We start from the raw sequence: 8,526 nt of genomic DNA, 5'->3' as shown, positions 1-8,526 counted from the left end.
CTGGAGAAAGATCTATTTTCCAAGGGATCTGGATAACCAAGGCTTATCTTTATTTTACTAGATGATAATATGTGTATGAAGAGGGCTTTGTAAAGTTCAAGGCTTCCTGGAAATGTAACTTATTATTACTGAGAAATCTGTGTCCCGAAGAGGGGGAATGACTTGGCTCACATTTCACCGCCAATTACAGGTGAGGCTGGCGCCAGAACCCAGGTCTCCCGAGGCCTGTCCAGCCCACTGCTTTTCATTAGTGCACAGCACCTGCCACCTGGTCCCTGCCGCAAAGGTCCCCTCCCTCCCTCTTTGCTTCCTCCCTCCCAGCCATATCTGGTGCTGACGCCCTAAGCCAGGTTCAAATACACTTTAAGTTGTGATCAACCAGAATGGAGAAGCGGGCAGAAAAACCAAGCCAAGCATTTCCCGGCATCAAAATCCATAGGCTTTCTGCTTTTCCCGCAAGACTGGGCAGTCCCCCTCGAAGGCTGCAAACGCGGCCAACGGTGCTCTGATCCAAACCCCCAAGCAGAAGCTCGCCCCCAAGCAGAGAGAACGCAGAACTGCAGCGCGTTTCAGAGACACCGTCGGCCGCCAGGCCGAGAGGTGCAGGCACTATTTAAAGGACCTGGGAAGCGGGAAAGCTCGGAAGTAACTAAGGACAGAGAACACACTGCAGGAGCCGACACCGCTGGCCGGCTTGGTGGTCCTGCAGCGTGGTCTGTTCCTGCGCGCAGAGACTGGCCACAGCAGCTAATCTAGAAACCGGAGACCTCCGTAGGATTCCACCGAGGGTGGAGGTCCCTGTCAGTCCCCTCCGGGATGCAGCCACCTTTCCCGCTCCGTGCGCCCGGCCAGGAGCCGCAGGAGGGGCCTCAGGCGACAGCCGGGGCGCAAGCCGGGGCGCGATCGGCGTCGAGAGGCCCCAGATCCCCTTACACCCACCCGCGCTGGAGCTGGCGCGCTGCGACCCGCGCTGCGAGGAGGACGCCGCCCCTCTGCCTCGGGCTCGCGCCGCGCGCGCACACGGGTGGGCGTGGGAGGCAGGGGAGCCACCAGCACGCGGCGTGTGCGCGCGCGCTCCCCTGCGCACCCTCCCGCGCAGGCCGGCCGGCTCGGCCCCGGCGCGCGTCACGAGGGGCGGGAGGGTGGGGAGAAGGGGGTGGGGCCGCGGGACCAGAGGGGCCCGAGCGGCGGCTGCGGAGCCGTAGCCGGAGCTGAGCGAGGGCGGCTGCGGTCCTGGCGGCGGCAGCGGCGGCAGCGGCGGCGCCGGGAGAAGATGGTGGCGTTGGAGGTAGGAGCGGCTGGAGCGGAGCTTTATTCCCAGGCTTGGCACCAACACTGTCATTAGCGCCGCCTGCTCCTGCGGGCCCGCGAACCCAGCTGTCAGGCAAGGTACCACCGCCAGGGAGGGGTGGGTGAATGGGGGTGCCCGGCGGTGATGCCGCCCCCGACGGAGCCCGGTTCCTCGCCGAAGGGCGCCCCCGGGTGCGAGAGGGGTTGCGTGGAACAATAGTGCTGATGAGCAAGGACAGCCGGTGACATCCAGGAGGCAATTCCTTTAGCCATCGAGCCAACGGGGCGGTGAAAGGGGACGTTGAAGGTAGGGACGCCTGGTGTCCGATGCGCGTTGAGATTCAGAGCTTTGGGGGCAGCGGGCAGGTCTGATGACAGATATGGTAGGGGAGAGAGAGAGAGAGAGAGAGAGAGAGAGAGAGAGAGAGAGAGAGAGAGAGAGAGAGAGAGAGAGAGAGAGAGAGAGAGAGAGAGAGAGAGAGAGAGAGAGAGAGAGAGAGAGAGAGAGAGAGAGAGAGAGAGAGAGAGAGAGAGAGAGAGAAAAAGATACAGCCAAGGGGATTGGGGGTGGCGGACCCAAGGTGTTGGGGAATGACATTTCCAGGAATCCCCGCTAGGATCCCTCATCTCTCTGCTGACTCTCCGGGAGGAAGAGTGGTGATGGCAACGATGAAGTGGGAAGGATGCACTTGGTCGGTGAGTGTGGAGGGAGGCAGTGGGGTAGGGGTGCGTTTGTAAAATCCCGTGTGTGAGTGTGTGTACTCGTGTGATTGCATCCACGCTTCCCCAACTGCGCTCAAACCCACAGATCTGCTCGTGCCCCGACTTGCTGTCACCGCTGACTGTGGGACAGTGTTTGTTAATTTTTGACCCGGCAACTCTGAGTACAGTCTCTGTTCGGGTCCTGCGTGCGAATGGCCGGGTTTAGAGAGTCTCCCTTCCCCTTTCTCTGGCCTCTTGACGTGGGGATGGGGAAGTGTGTATGTGGCTTTGGGCGCATGGCAGTGAAACAGGATAATGGTCACCCCTTCTGGGCTTACTGGCGGCCCTGATTTTGAAAGGAGCTTCCATCCTGTGACACTTTTCTCCTTAGCGCCTGTTCTGTAAGGGTCTTAGACGCCCTGACTCTGCAGTTTCTATTGTTTATCTCTTGTCTGACCTGAAGGAGAAGGGTCTTTAATGGCCATATTCCTTTCTCAATCCTCGCAACTTTGAATGTCAACTAGACCTTCCCCTTCCACATTTAAACACTGGAAACCTAATGGGTGGTCTTCATGTTGGTTCTTGTACAATGAACTCTGGAGGTATGTATAGAGATATTTGGTAGTGGGGGAGTATTTAAAAGGAGGAAACGGATCGTGCAGAGAAATGCTTGGTACATTCTTGGTCATCATCACACAGGCAGGGTGTTTTCCTTAGGAAAAAGGATACTTTGTTACTATTGCTAGTGACATCCACACTCCCAGCTTTCACAATGGCTAGGTGGTGCCATGTATCATTCGAGAACTGAAATCCCCCAAGACCCGAGGTGATGGGGTCCCGGGTTGCTGAAGTCTGCTTTCCTAGCCAATGTAGCCTGCTAGTGGGGAATTTGGAAAATGTCAGGCTAGCAATAAGTCACCCAGTGGGAGCCAGGATACAAAACTGCATCTAGAGTCTATAGCTGTTTAATTGTCTCTGCGTAATAAAGATAGGCTCGTGTGGGGTTGGATAGACAGATAGGAAGGGAGACAGTATATTCCTATGTGTGGCCACTGCAGTTGGACTTCCCGGTGCCTGTGTATTTCTCTTGTGGTATTTGTGGGAATGAAAGCACCTTTAACCTAATAGCTTGATACTTCTTTATTAAAATGTTGTGTGACTAGGGTAACCTGCTTTGAACATATTTGAACCCTAACACCTTAAATTCTACTGCATTGCTGTCAGAATCCAAACTGGCTGCCCCGGTCCTCTTTGAAAAGCCCATAGCAGTCATGACTGCACAAGTAAATATACAACACGGTGGCCTCAGGGGTTTCTTTCTCTTTTTCTTTTATTAAAAATTTTGTTTTGTTTTAGCAAAGGTTGCCGTTCATTGTTACACTGACAATAATCCACAGTTTTGTTCTTCCCATTTATTTTCTTGTTATTAATGATGATACATAAACCAGGTGCACTTGAAATTGTGAGCATTAAACTTCCCCATGTCCTTCAAGTCAAGCCTTCTAAAATTTTAATGTGAGATTGTTGGAGCTCATCCAAGATTTAAGGATAGATTTATAAAAACGAATTTTGAATCTTAGTTCTTTACTCTCTGATGAGTTCTGCCAATTTCTTTCTGAGAAAAGTACTTAAGGAATTTAAAAGGCATTCCAAGAGGGTTTTTATTTTTTATTTTTTTAGGTTGCTGTCTTTATATTTGCAAGTAACATCCAGAGATGTAAACACCTTACCAGAAAATTTAAGAATATTAGGAATTAGCAAGGTAAATAACCTGTTTAGAAAAAGAATTACATAACAGCAAAATGGAATTTACTCAGGAATTAGTGATTTCCTTTCTAACGCAAATGTGGTAATTTTAAAATGCAATGCCTGGTTTCTCTAAAGATTGGACTAGTAAGATTGAATCCTGTAATTCAGTCTGACAAACAGTTGTACCTTTTGCTGTAGCCTGCAGCCAGCCATTTGTTTTGAATTGATGTGTTTTCTTCACTTAAAGTAGTATTAATGCTTTCCTTTTTCATTATTGCGTCTCTTAAAGAAGTTTGTTTTTCAAGACTTGGAAATAAAAGACATTTGAAAATTGACCTGTGGGGCTAAAAATAATAGACTATGGCACCACGGGGAGAGATGGGACTTGTAGTTTACAAGGGAAAACTAATTGTTGTTAAAATTGAGATGATTGCAAGCCTGAAATCCACAGTTAACCCTCTGGGTTACCATCATTAACTTCCAAATATTTGTTAATTGCCTACTACATCTCAGACACTACATATCTTTGATAGGGCTTAGGAAATGTTGGCAGAGCTTAAGATATGAAGAATAAGGAGACTTAGATCCTGGAAGGAGAGAGAGAGAGCATGCATGTAACTAACTACAAAAATGGTGGGAAAAGAGTAAGTGCTGAAAAAGCCATCTTCCTGCAGTGCTGTGGGAGTTCACAGGTTACAATACTAACTTCAAATGGATGAATCAGGGAAGGTTACATGGAAGACATAGTCGTTGATCTGGATTTATACAGGTGGCATTTGGGCTGGCAGGGAAGGAAGGGCACACGTAGCAAAGGCTTAGAGGTAGGAAGGTGTGTGCCTGCACCTGGAACAAAGATTAGTGTGCTTTCGCTAGAGCACAGGGAATGCCAAGAGATGTGATGAGAGAGGTAATGAGGTGAAAAAGAGAGGTTCTCTCAAGGTTGTCCAGCAACTTGCATGCGGATTTTATTCAGTAAGTACTTGGGAGCCATGGAAGTTTTCCGAGGAGGAGGATGGACAGGACCAGATCTGTGCTTTAGGGGGATGATCTTGTCGCATTGTGTTGGATGTAATGAAATGAAGAAAGACTGGCAGTAGGGAGACCAGACAGATTCTAGTCAAATCAGGGGTAAGAGGAAATGAGGCAGTGGGAATGAAGAGGAAGAGACAGACTCGAGACAGAGTGCAGGAATGATCTGAAGACTGAGCAGGGAAATCAAAGGTCATTGTCAGCCTCAGCTGAGAGAATGATTGGGTCGTTGTCAGAAGGTTCAGAGGAGGATGAGGAAGAGGAGGAAAAAGAAGTTTCATTTTGGGCATGACCGGTTTTGTCCAAATGAAGGGAATAGCATGCAGGTGTTGGTCTTCAGACAGCGAGGTTAGAGTTACAAAGAGATCAGTAGGTTATCTATTTAGGAGCAATTTTGATGTCTCAGGAATGGCCAGTAAACAAAATGGAGCAAGAAGAAGCAAAAGGTAGAGGCAGGATCCCTGGAAGATGTTGGATGGGAAAAGAGAAAGAAGAGTAGAACAATATTAAATAAGGGGCAGTTGGAGAAAAATGGTGGAAACAGTATGGTGTCGTGGAAGCTAGGAAAGGGGAGCTACCATCATTCCTACTTCATTCAGACAGCACACCCCACAGGGGTGGGGTGCAATGAAGGAGATTCCATTGCATTTGATGCCTGGCTTTCCTTGATTATCTTTGTGGAAATGGCAGCCAGGATGCATGGGGTTGAAGAGTGTGGGATGACGTACATGGGAGGTAGTGAAGACAGACTTCTTTTTCTGTAAGTCGGGTGGTGAAGAGGAAGGAGAGTTTGATGTATCAAAGTGATAGCATAGTAGAGGGCAAGTAATGTTGTCAGGGTAGGAACACTTGAGCCTACTTTATAAGTAGAGAAGACTCCATTTCAGGGAAGAGAGATTGAAAATGTAAGGGAGAGGCTACATTGATGAAATGGAATGTTCAAGAAGACGGTCGCATACTGGATAAAGCCGAAGGAAAGATTCTTGAGACAGAAACATGGGGATTTTGAGGTGGAACAAAATGAATTTAGCTATAGTGTTCTAAGTATAAAGTCAAAAGAGAGGTAGGCAGGTTGAGACTATGAGGAGTCTGAGAAAGACTTGGAGTGTGCACTGTGGAAATGTAGCAGTGAGTCAGTTAGGGGTGAATAAAAGACTACCACCCAACTGTGAGGTCCCCCTGCATTGGAGAGCATGACTTTGGAGTGGAACCAATTAGCCCTGTATAATTAAGTTTGACTACTATGTATGTAATTTTTGTAGCAGTGAGCATTAGATGTTGTTAAATACAATGGTGGCTCCTTCCCTTAAACTCAATGAAAAGAGAAAATTATTTACCTTTAAAATTAGCTGAATAAAAGACTCCCCCTGTGGAGTATTTCCTGTGACTGTTTTCTCTCAGGGGTGGCTGACTTAAATAAATAAAGCTTATGGTAAAATAATGGAAAAAAGCAGAAGTATGTTTAAAAAAAAGATGAGATTTCCCTATCTATAATTACAGGATATGGCTTTACAGTGACGTGTAAAGTTGATGTTTCAAAAGAAAAATCAAACATAGCACCTCACCCAACACCATACCTCTCATAAGCACTCAATAAATATTTGTCGCATGAATACATGAATAAATTTATTTATTTTTATAGTATCTGAGATCTAAAACTTCAGGATCTCTTACATACCTTGTGGACATTGAAAGAATTGCATTCCATGGCCTATACAAGTTTCTGATACAATTAAAACAATTTTATTTATTCATACCTCCTACATATGCTGTAGCTTTACCAAAAAAAAATTTGTCTTACAAAATAATGTAAAGTGTACGCTTTAGGTCCTTGAGTTAGGGTTTGTGTCATGGTTCCAGATGAGTTTATGGAATTTCAACTGGGGTGGGTGATCATTTTGAGGCTCTCATGATGAAATAATTTATTCATTCTTTCAACGGATATTCCTTGAGCACCTTCTCTGGGCAAGACACTATTTTAGGTGCAAAGGATACAGCAGGGTTGGGGTTGGGGCGTGGGACGGAGGGAAGTAAGTCCCTACCACCCCGACCATTTAATGGGCAGAGATTTAAACATTAATAAATCAGCAAATATGTGCTATGTCAGGTGGTGGTAAGTGCTATGAAGAGTAAAGCAGGGAAGGCAACAGGGTGCGACAACGTGGGGGAGAGGGTAATGCTACTTTCTATGGGGGGTCAGGGAAGGCCTTGAGCAGAGAGAGCTCAGATATGAAGGAGTGAACCGGGCAGCTCATGGGGGAAACGGCCTTCTAGACAGAATATACAGAAGGAAGCGCCTGAGGTGCCAACGTGCTTGGTCAAGGAACAGCAGGGAAGCCTCACTGGTTCCCTTGCTTCACCTGGCCATGTCCTATTGCACCTGATCGATGGAGTGGTCACTTAGGGACCCTGCAATATAATGTGTTGCCCTTTGGTACTGAATCAGTGGCCCAGAAGGCTGTATCACCACATACCATGTTGGGGCTGAACTGGGTGAATCAGTGCTGCATTTATACAAAGATGGATGTCCTCAGTCAAACATTTACGTTAGAAAACTTGAAGAGGGGCTCTGTCTGGGTAGTGATGAAATACCCGTCAGCTAGGAATAGTCCCTCTCTGGGAAGTGCCACATCACTTTTCTGCATTCTGAATCTTATGTAGTTATAGGGTTTCTTGTCTTCCTCCCTGTTTCATATCCCACTCTCACATGTAAGGTCCTTGAGGGTAGAACGATGTTTTGTTCATCTGAGTATACCCTACAACCCACAGAAAAACGCTTTGCATTAGTAAAGGATCGTCAAATATGCATTGAAAGGAATGGATGAGACATCTCCAAAGATCTAAGTAATGTAAGTGTAAAGAATGCGGGTAAAGCTCTTTGACCTTGATTTCTGCAGAGAGTTGCTTTTCAGAGAGGACACAAAATAGCCACTTGATGCTGAATAACTTTATGCATGCAGGGCCTCAGACAAGGGCTTGGGTGCAAGTCATTTACTTGCCAGGTGATCCCAGAAAGCGTAAGTGAGTGAGAGGAGGAAAGAAAGCCAATAAGAGGTAGGCTAATGAGAAGCTTACCGTGGTGGGCAGTGGAGGCTTGGTTCTGCTGGTATCGTGTGGAATGAACTTTGATTCCCACGAAGCAGTGGGTACCCTGGGATGTTTATCCACCATTTAATGCTGGGAGCAGAAAATCCCCAGCACTTTAGGGCTGCCATTAGCCCAGGAAGCTCCAGAGGCACCAGAGGAAGCCCTTGGGAGTAGATAAGCAGAGAGGCGGAGTGGGCTGGGGGCGGGAAGTGGTCAGTGTGCAGGGTAAGTGTCCATCAGAGCAGTAGGTGAACTCAGAAGTGGGCGGAGGGCACATGAGGCAGGGCAGCAACAGTATTGTTCCACATGGCACAGAGATGTCAGAGAGAATTTTCTAACAGATAAGAATTGCATGATTAAAAAAAAAGGATTGGCATGATAGCAGTTATTAGTATTTTTTATTCTGTATTAATTCTTTCTTTTCAATTACAGTAGACATTCATTTTATATTTATTTTACATTTTATTTTTTCAGGTGTACAGCATAGTGGTTCGACATCTACGTAATTTATCAAGCAATCCCCTGACTAATCTAGTACCCACCCGGCACTATACAGTTATTACAACGTTATTGACTATATTCCCTATGGTTGGGGGGTTGGGTAAAAAAGGTGAAGGGATTAAGAAGTACAAATTGGTAGTTACAAAATAGTCACGGGGATGTAAAGTT

General features: G+C 47.0%; 1 protein-coding gene across 5 annotated transcripts in view; it reads left to right on the top strand.

The window, feature by feature from the left end:
- Positions 1-1,169: 1,169 nt before the first annotated feature.
- The window catches only part of APBA1 (amyloid beta precursor protein binding family A member 1), a 190,195-nt gene continuing 182,838 nt past the window's right edge, over positions 1,170-8,526 (top strand). For 2 of the 5 annotated variants that reach the window (XM_033123026.1, XM_033123022.1), the window contains exon 1: positions 1,170-1,389. The gene's annotated coding sequence lies outside the window, so the exon portion shown is untranslated. Of the gene's footprint in view, positions 1,390-1,464; positions 1,598-1,917; positions 1,987-8,526 lie in introns of those variants that run through there. The other 3 variants (XM_033123023.1, XM_033123024.1, XM_033123025.1) reach the window with 3 other exon arrangements.

Source organism: Rhinolophus ferrumequinum, chromosome 12 (genome assembly GCF_004115265.2).
Source record: "Rhinolophus ferrumequinum isolate MPI-CBG mRhiFer1 chromosome 12, mRhiFer1_v1.p, whole genome shotgun sequence".
NCBI lineage: Eukaryota > Metazoa > Chordata > Mammalia > Chiroptera > Rhinolophidae > Rhinolophus > Rhinolophus ferrumequinum.
This window is presented reverse-complemented; position numbering and strand designations above follow the sequence as displayed.